Below are 10,420 nucleotides of genomic sequence, written 5' to 3'. Positions count from 1 at the left end.
AGGTCAAACTTATTCCTAAGTCCTCTGGAAGCTTTCAGTCAAACATGGTCCCATCACTCGAGTGCTCCTTGTGAGGAGTTAATGAGCACAAAATACTTCCAAATTCTCATTTATGATCTTGGTCGTAGGTGAGAATTTATTAACTTTTTCCAAAGGGTAAACTTTTCCAATAATAGACATAACTCTTTTAGCACTCTTGAAACAAAAAATACTGAAAAATTTAAGAAAAAACACAAGAATGCGCAAAAAGCACCACATCACTCATTGTGGCCTTTCCAAAAATGTGTTTGCTCATTTTCGTAGCTCCCATTTATGAAAAGCTACGACGCCACAAATTTACACCCAACTTCAAAAGTCAGCGGCGGGATCGAAGCATCACCTGAAAAATCACTACTCCAGAACATGCGTGGCAGCGCAAATCAGACCCATTCCCATGCCGGCGGAATAGGTTTGTCGTTACGTTTTTTTCTCTCCCACATATGTGGCGGGTCTTTGACATTTGCTACTTGGGTCCCGGTACCTGGAAGGAGACTTGGAATTGAGCTTTTGATGATTTTCCCATGCAGATGCAGGTATCAAATTTGGTTTGTACACCATTTGAAAGGGGCCAAGTGGAATGGACTGGGTGCCACATCTCTAGGATCTTGATGAAAAAAAATGTGTCATCTGGAAGCAATTCAATTAAATTTCAGTTTTATTTATATAGAACCAATTCACAAGCCAGAGAAACGTTGTTTCCTCAATTACTTTATGCTCTTATTTTATAGAGGTAGTGGAGAGAAACAGATAATTTGGGGAATTAGAGTAGAGGAATGACATGCAGCATACGGTCCAGCCAGTAGATTGAACGGGGACTTGCTGCTCCGGGGATTTGCACCCATGTGGTATGTGCCCCGTGGCCTTTTTTTATTGGATAAGTTGGATAATGGCAATTTAAGAGCAAACATCTAATTCAGTGTTTACTCACCTTTTGAGTAACTATCAAACAAATTGTTACAATGATTATGAAAACAGAAATTGAATAACCAAATAGTCTAGTCTAGTCTACATATTGCATTAAGCAAAGAGATGTATGAGTAAGTATTGTTATTAATAATGTTATTACAATTATTACAATAATGTTATGATCATTTTTATCGCTTTTATGTAGAAGGTAAAAATGTTGTAAAAATGGCATAGATTGAAATTTGAACCATAGGCTTCAGTTCCAAATCTCAATCTGTTACACGCTTTTAAATAGGTTGAAATTTGGAACTTGAAGCAGGTGGGCTTTTGAAATTTGAGGTTAATTTTGGGGCACTTCCTGGTGACCCAGAGTGACATATTTGGACACACACATTCAGTAGGACACTATCTTTCAGCCAGAAGGGGTTGCAAGTCCGTAGAAACATTGCATGGCCAAACGGGCTGAAATAGTTTGTGGACTGGGCGTCCTTGGCTTACATTTTGATCTCTTGACCTTTTCAACCCTTCATCTCTAAATCCAGAGGTATCTGATGTGTACGTGGTCTCAGTTACAAGAGGGTAAGTAGATCTCAACAGGTATGTGTATTTTATGTGACTTTATTTTATGATTTTAAGAGACTTTGCAGACGATGCAAAGCCACAATTTGAAGTGTTATTTTTCATTATTTACAGGGTGTTGAAGTATGCAGTTCCCGAAAAGAGCAAGCAATAGGTGGAAGTGGAGAGGAGAAACTCCTTTTTAACAGGAAGAGCCAGACTCAGGGTTGGTGGCTGTCTGCCTCGACCAATTGGGATGAAAAGAGAAAAATGAGGTAGAGAGGTGGGAAAGGGGGAAAGGGAAGAGAGAAGACAGTGAACAGTTAGTTGATCTTTCTCACCTCTGGGTTTTGTGGGATTTGAAAACTGATTGATATTGTCTTCGTATCAAGAGAGAAGATTCTTCAGGACTTTGAAAACTTTTGCATGGGGCCACGGACGGCAAGAAAAGACGGAAAAATACACGCCAGGCATGTGGTCGCCAAGACGCTTCTGCACGGACATGGTCTCTGGCTGCTCTGTTTCTGCTGGGGAACATGACATGAGATTCCTCGACCGGTGGACAAGTTGCACTTGCAAGTCAAAAGTCTTTTCTTCTTTCATATCTTTCTTAATGGAAAAATGTATCACTCTCACCTATGCAGTAGCCGATCTAAGCGTATTCAAGCTTTGATAACACAGCGACCATTGGGTGCAGAGACATTGGGCTTTGATCGTCAGACGGGGTCTGTGAGAGCTTTCAGACAAATGTGGTCCCATGTCTCTAGCTTTTTCCTGTGAGAAGTTATCAAAACCTCTCCCAAATTTATATCTTTGGATTTCCAAACTCTCATCTGTGCAATAGATACTCCAGGGCATTTAAGCCTCGATAACACGGCAACCAAAGAATGTAGAGACATTGGGTTATTCTGAAAATTGGTAGCAGAACTGTTTGATTGGCCTTACAAATATTTCAATGAGAAACAATGAGTTCTTACTGCCTTACTTTTTTTCCATAGGTGGCCCATGCTTACCAACGTCGTGATGTTCTTCAAACACATTGGCAAGTCCTTCCAGAAGGTCAGCAAACTGAAGCAGAGCGGCAAGCTCTTATAGGAAATGAAAAGGATACAGGCTGAATTGTCAAAGAAAGTGGCTGCCCACCGCAGGAAGTACTGCGGTAAATGTTGACACAGTCTGCCAGTCTGTTGGTGCGTTCTTTATAAAATATACATTGTATTTCATGTAAATATATTTTACGCCTAAAGAAACTTTCACTTTAATTTGAAACTTTATAAAGATGTGACACATGTGAAAACTGTTTTCACAGAGAATCAGCTTGACGCAGCTCAGGAGATCAAATTTGTGATGGCTGCTAGGGAAACTATTTCCAAAACTGTTTGGTAAGTAGAGTTAATGGTTGAGGTTGTATTTCTTCATCTTATGTAGTTTTCGTTGTTTACGATCTACGTATTGTTTTATATTATTAAATCTATCTTGGTATGCTTTGCAGAGCGCCTCACCAAGAATCCAGGCTCACTGTTTGACCACAATAAGCTCGTGGGCAGCACGATGGGGTTCCTCTGCATCCTCTCTGACACAGATCAGTTGTCATGACAAATATGACAAAAGAAAACGTCATGAACCCAGACATTTGGCATAATGGCGAGAGGTTTCAGGTTCTGGTAAGATTTTTATTTTTATTTTTATTTTTTTTAACTTTTGACAAAGTAATAAACAATTTCATCAATTAACTTTCTCTCACTGTCCTCATTTGGCTTATGGCTCTTAAGTCAAATAGGCTGGATATGCCGGTCGCCTGTGACTGTTTGGCAGGATTCAAATCCACCTACCTACAGAAAAATGCCAATTTTGTGAGATGTTTCTTCTCATTTGGTCAAGCAGCCATGTTTTTGAACGAGGAGGAGTATGGGTGGCTTGCCAAACTGGCGAAAACCCCCTGTTGTACAAAAGGTGGGAGCTGCAAGTATGTATTCCACACAGTCGCTGGCATGCAGATTGTGAAGGCCTCCAACTTCCTCCTAGAGGCATGGAAAGATGCTGGCAGGAAGGGGGATGTGAACTTCAATCAGATCCGGAGCAAGAAAGCACTCCATATCATAAATTCAAGTTTATTTAGAGCTGTGATAAAAAGTTAGAGACACAGAGCTTTGTTTGTCAGAAAGGACTCTTCAAGAGCTCCCAAAAGAGTCTCACCCCATGCCTCTAGCTGCTTCCTGTGAGCAGATATCCAGGCCCAAACTTCTTCCAAATTTCAGTCTATGGACTTCAAAATTCTCATCTATGCAATAGATACTCAAGGACATAATTTAAGCCTTCGATAACACTCCAAGTAAACGTGAAAATAATCCACGATGACCCACCGACTGAAACTGTCAATAGAGTTCAATCTGTGGATTTAGCACATTTTTTGTCCTTCTGTTTGTTTTTCTCTTTCTCTCACGCTCATCATTATTAGCCTACAAACCAAAACGCAAGGTTTTTTTTGTTTTTGTTTTTTTGTCTTTGTTCCTTTTTTGCAGGGCAACATGTACCTCACGAGTGAGCAGAGGGAGCAGGTGGCAAAATCTATGTGGAGGAACCCATCTTGGACAATGAGCCAGTTTGCAAGACGTCAAGGATCTTTGCCAGAAGCGCTGTGACTATCGAGTTGACCCCCTTTCATCTGACGAAGAGCACCTCTCAGCACAACCTTCGGCCACAAAGAGGAAGTTGAATTTCACCGTGAAGTCACCTTCAAATTGCGTTGTCAAGCTCAAACGCTTGAAACAGAGCATTGCTGATTTCTATATGTACAAAATTAAAGCATCAGTACCCCAAGCTGAGCAAACTCCCCAATGCATGACAGCAACCCCGGCCGATCCGACCTCCGTGTGCGTGTAATCACATCTGACTGAGTAGACCCCTACTCATTCATATATATATATATATATATATATATATATATATATATATAAATATTAAATACTATAGTGAAATCAACATAGTTGAAATTCCAGTCTTGTGCTGTGTATCCATAGAGAACTGTAAGTTAACATACTAGTGTGGTGACTTACCGTTTTATTACCTATATCTTACCATTCCAGGATTATAACGTCGAATTATAGAACTGTGACCTAACACTCTAGAATGTAACCTAACATTCTAGAAATAGTAATGTTTTGGAACTTAAATTCCAATTGTTGAATTGTACATTTACACTTTAATATAATATATTACATAGATTATATGTATATATATATATATATATATATTTATATGTCGATAGACTACTGTGGATGTTTAGCTTAACAATCTAGAAATGAGATTTCCACATTTGGAATTGGAAATTCCAATTCTTCCACTGGTATTTAATTTTCACGAACTGCAACTTCACTCTAGAACTGTGATTAACATTCTAGGTATGTGACCTGACACTCTAGAATTTTAATTTCCCGTTCTACAGCTGTAGATTAACATTTCTCGAATTGAAATGTAAATGTACATTTGAAACAACCAATTACTGAACTGTATATTTAAATTTGATACCTGTTCATGTAATGTAATTTAACATCCTAGAAATATACTTGCACAACCTAAATTTGCACGGTTTGAAATTTAGGTTGACGCTGTTCTTCTTTGTAATAGACCTTTATATGCAATCAAGACGGTGTCAGCAGAGTCTCCCTGGTCCTCTTCACATCATCAACACCATCTAATAAACTACAATAACTTTAATAACTTTCTACAACTTCAACTTTACATTCTAACTGAAACGTCTAGAACTCTATACAATTTATTAATTTTATTTTCTAGAACTGTATTTTAACATTCCAGAACTGAAACTTAACATTCTAGAATTGTAACCCGAATTGAAACTCCAGGTATAAATGTTAAACTCATAATTGTTGAATGGTACATTCAAATTCTATAACTGTTCCACTATTGTAACCTTACTCTCTACAACTATACCTTGACAATCGAAAAGTGAAATCAACATAGTTGAAATTCCATTCTTGTGCTGTGTATCAATAGAAAACTGTAACTTAACATACTTACAAGCTTTTGTAGGTAGATAGATCATTGCTAGTGTTTGTAAATATTTAAAATATAATAATAATAAATAATGTTTTATATTTAGTGTAAAATATTTTTGTATTTAACTTTCTACAAAGTACTTTACGCACATGGGAAGTTTCTACCTGCCTCACCTCAGTTGATTCCTCAACAGAACTGACAAAGTATAATGCATCAGACTGAGTCATCCATTTTCGCTAACCTTAAAATGCTCTTTTTTTCCTTTTTTTTGCTGCAGCGGCGAACTCCTCAGTGCTATAGGTTCGGGTTGTTACTTATTCACGTTGCATCGCTGTTGATGCTAGGTATGCAGCGACAACACAAAAAAGCCGTGATTTTTATTTGTCTAGAATTTGCCGATTGGACTTGGGATTGCATGAATCGGGGTTAACGGTTCGATAAGGTCCATCTCGTGAGCTCACCGAGTTACCAGGATGTAGGCTAATATAGAGTCAGCTAATTAGCAAAGTAATATGGATCTAATTGTACTTTGGTGAGTTATTGTGATGGCCCAGCAACTCCAGCTCCAGGTACCGTCAGGGAAGCGGGAGATGGAATGAGCCCGGAGCCTCTACGCTACCCTCAGTTAACACTCAACCGTGGAGTGGTTTCAAGCTGTACGACGCCCACGTGGCAGGCAGAAAGTGGCCATTACGATGTCGCCGGCTGCACTGCAGCCACGCTATGGACGCGGGCCACGAGGGGGCCGAGCGGCTATCATGGACAGTGAGAGGCCGAGGCCTGCCGCCTGTCCCATTCCCTTGCCTAGCCAGGAACACCAGGCAGGACACTGACAATTCCCCGAACCAAAGAGGTCGGTGACCGCTGTCCCAAGTCACGCCGCAGTTAACCGTGACGTACAGGTGGAGTCGCAACACGAGGCCCCTGAAGGCCCCTGAACATCACACCCGCTATATAACTGTACTGTATGCCTGCCCCGTAGCTGCTGAGAGTGAAGCTGTACATTCTGTCGACGCAGCATTTTATTTATGGCGAGAGCGTTAACTGATGAATAGGTTACCTGAGGAGAGCAGATTGTATTTTCAAGTACAGCAGCAATACGCTGCACGTCAAGCACTCTTCCGAAAGTGCATGGCTATGTCGATATCTATGCATGTTTGTAATGTACTGCTGTTCTATCCTTACGCTTGTTGAGTCCATGCTTCAAAACATCAGGACTCGCAAGATTCGCTTAGTGAAGTATGCAGGACGCAAAAACTTAAATCCACATCTATTTATTAAAATACGGCCGTGTCTTAAAGATTGAGGTTGCTCACGGAGCTCTGGACCAGACTGTGCATCCCTGACAAGCATACGGGCGCCCACATCAGTTCACCAAGTCTGAGTGTCTATTCTCTCCCCGTCCAGCAGATACCAGGTTTAAACATTGCAAATAACATCGCCGGCAGGGTCATCTTCTTATTCACCTCAGGTACGTGCCTCCCTCAGGGAGATTTGCCTCTGGACATGATCGACTCTCCCCACTTAAGGACTTATCTGTAGGAAAAGAGGTAGAAAAGACGAGACACAGGACAGCACCCAAGGACAGTCCTGCCGCCTCCATATAAGGGGTCGCTTTGTCACATATAGACAACCATATGTGTTTGGGTGCATTCCTTGCAGAATAACACCTCGGTTTAGTACCAGCACCTGAGTGTAATAAGCACCACAAGCCACTTTCTTTTAGTCTCCTAAGGAGATAATATGTAAAAACACATAAAAGTAGCCTTTCACACTCCACTACATTTAAGGAGGGAACGTTTTTACTCCACTACATTCATTTGCTTACCGTAGTTCCTCACCGATCAGCAAGTAAGTCACGGTCGATGACCACAAGTTGAAAGGAGACTTTCACTCACCAAGGAGTATGTAAAGTTGCCAACGATAGCTCCACCTTTGCCAGCTGCAACGACCGAGTGTCTTCGTACTGTGATACTGCTACTTTCACTGATTTGCATACTGTGTATATGGTTCGACTTTGCTCTCAAGAGAGGGACTTGAACGTTAAGCGACAAATGGGACCGGTCTTTCGTTTTCCACAGTCAAGAGAGGGTTAAGAGTTGGAGAACACTGTGGTGTCCCCTCCCTGCCCTCAGCTCAGCCTTAATTGACGGCCCATCGAGGAGAGGGGCACTCCCCCCGCACCTGCGCTGCCGCCGCCTCAAGGGGCAGTTCAGTAAGGGCAGCGTGCAGTCAGGAGCTACAGGGAGCGGTCCCGACAGCGACCTGGAGAGATTTACGGGAAGACCGGGACGACTAAGACGGTTTGCCCGAAGCCTTTCTGCGCAGGTAGCAGTCGGTGCTGTTTGCGCAGCATCATTTTATCAGGCGCGTTTGTTGAATTTTGGCGCTATCGCGGTCTACCGCATCTTTAGCTGCGACTAAAATGCTTAAGCTAAACGGCGCTTTGAAGACACCTGAGCTACACTTTAGAGAAGTCACTGCAGTAAACGTGGCTTGTTTGTAAACTGAACACGTAGCAGCTACCGTTAGATGGATGTCGGGCCATTTGTACAGGCTCCTCTTACTCAGGCCAATACGGTATTTAAGTTTTGCCCGCAATGAGTTTCACAAAGTTACCGGATAAAGCTACTGTTCTGGCGTAAAGTCCGATGCACAAAGGCGCCTAGCATTCCGCCCTGCTGATGGATGCAGGGAGCGCCGTTGAAAAATGTGAATACTACTCTCATCTGCAGTTAGAACTGTCCTTCGGTGGTAACACGATGCCGGGCATGGCCTTCCTCGCGCAGCTGCGATGGAACAATTGCTACGGTTCCTTCCGTACTCGCTAAAGTGTAGAAACGCTTACTAAGTGTTGCGCTCTTTGCTCATGGCGGTCAGGTGACCTTGATCTCCGTATGCTTGAGACCATCTGCAGATGATGAATTCCACTTACCAGAAGACGAGAGTCGACTCCTAGTACCTCATGGAACAGAGAGGACGTCGATAAAGAAATGAATACAGAAAAAATACATAGAAAGAAATGAGTAAATAATAATAGAGGAAGAGAAACACCTCTAATGTAAAATTTAATGGCAGAGCTAAGACTCAAACCAAAAGGTGATCGGCTTTTGAATTTGTCATTGATACATTCAGTTTTAAACGTGGTATGAAATTAAGATTTGAAATGTCTTCGTCACGAGAAGATGAATGTAGTACTAAAACGTATAACGATAACACACCGCTACTTTCTGCCCGTGAATGGAATTACTTGGTTTGAATTATTCAAACGATATCATGAAATACGTTGTCCATCTTATCTTTGGTGTTAGGTCCGGGAAGTGATGGCTGCGAGGCCGAGACCGGTAGGTGCCTTCATGAAATCTTCACTATCCTTGTGTAGACTCTTCACTAGACTAGTTGCTAGTAGTTATAATTCAGCGTGGAAAGAGGAGTTTTAAGTTGCAATGTGACACCGTGAAAGCAGATAAGTTCATACTCATAAGTGATCAATGTGGCAACTATTCCTTTGAGGTTGACTGACACCAGGCTCAGATTCCTAGCTCTACTATTAGGCTCCTATGACTCTTTTCTGAAAACCTCAGCACACAGAAACCATCACCGCCATACGCAACGCCACGGATGACGGTAATGTCCAAGTAACCAACGCGATCAAAAAACTGTGCCCGACTGCAAGTTAAAAGGATCGACCATGACTTGTCGCCGGTGAGCAGATGAGATGCTGTAAGTTGCCACGCTATTTAAGGGGACCTAAGAAACACAAGATGGACGGCTCAAGTTTTATACGATAGAGGTGCCAAGTCAACTCTGTGGTGACACATTTTAGGGGACAGTTTCATGGGTCTTATCCGTACGTCCAAATTAATACAACTATAGAGCAGTTTCAGTGTGCTAGATGAATTACAACTAACTCTAAATAGAAGGCTAAATATATATATATATATATATATATATATATATGTGTGTGTGTATTTATGTAGCTTATTTGTAGATCTTAAAACCCATTGTACAAGGGTTGATGGTGTTCACTGACGTTTGTCTTCTGACTGTGATAAAACTGTTTTTCAGCATGAATGAGTAATCAAAACATCTTGACATCGGCCTTTTCCAAACAAATCATTTTGAGATTTTCCAAAGGATATTTTAATCTCACGTTTTCAATATGAAACTGATGACAGTCATGATGCTAAGCATGGTGAAATTGACGACTTTCTCATGGTTATGCTTTATACTTACAGGGGGACTTTGTCCTTGATGAGGCAGAGTGCGATTCCTCCAGGTCTGAACCGTTCAGCCGTACGGGATCGGACCCAGAGTCCAGTCCACGTCAGGATGCATCATCGTCCGGTGACGAGGAAGATTTGAAAAGCCCGGGCAAAGCTGAGAAATTGTCCAGGAAGATGAAGCTGCTTAAAAGGCAAGTGTACCGCCGAAAACACAAAAACCCAACACCTTATGGGAAAAGACAAAATAAAGAACGAAAAGAGGAACAAAAAAGGTGAGTTGAATTTAACTGCACTGCTAAAAACGCACAAAGAGTTAAGACGACAAAAGAGTACGGTACAAAAGACATCATTGCCTCTGCTTTGGCCACTCGAACTTGAAGATGGCGAGGCATTTGCAGATAAAGCGTATGGAGAACAAGGATGGAGCATAAGCCCTCGGCTTTCCTTTTTGGATCAACTGCGAAATAAAGTCGATTTCAAGCACAGTAGCAAAATCCTGGAACAAGGCAGGGACAACTGGTGACATGGAAGCAGCCCTCTGAAAAAGGAATGTTTGCTAAAAGGGTTTTGTGGAGCAGATGCTGTAAGTTCAGTCCTCATGCAAAAGTAAAACGTCGTGCGTGAGAGAAGACAAAAGAAAAAGACGGGGAAAAGTACAAGGTCGTGCTGCACGC

The 10,420-nt window shown here is 41.7% G+C and overlaps 1 long non-coding RNA gene across 1 annotated transcript; it reads left to right on the top strand.

The window, feature by feature from the left end:
• Positions 1-7,419: 7,419 nt before the first annotated feature.
• Positions 7,420-9,907, top strand: LOC120787949. The gene is made up of 3 exons (XR_005707137.1): positions 7,420-7,848; positions 8,832-8,864; positions 9,759-9,907. It is a non-coding gene; the product is annotated as an uncharacterized LOC120787949 (long non-coding RNA).
• The last annotated feature ends 513 nt before the right edge of the window (positions 9,908-10,420 follow it).

Source organism: Xiphias gladius, unplaced genomic scaffold (assembly GCF_016859285.1).
Source record: "Xiphias gladius isolate SHS-SW01 ecotype Sanya breed wild unplaced genomic scaffold, ASM1685928v1 HiC_scaffold_885, whole genome shotgun sequence".
In the NCBI taxonomy this organism is placed as follows: Eukaryota; Metazoa; Chordata; class Actinopteri; order Istiophoriformes; family Xiphiidae; genus Xiphias; species Xiphias gladius.
Note: the sequence above shows the minus strand (reverse complement) of the source record. Positions and strands in the feature narration are given on the sequence as shown.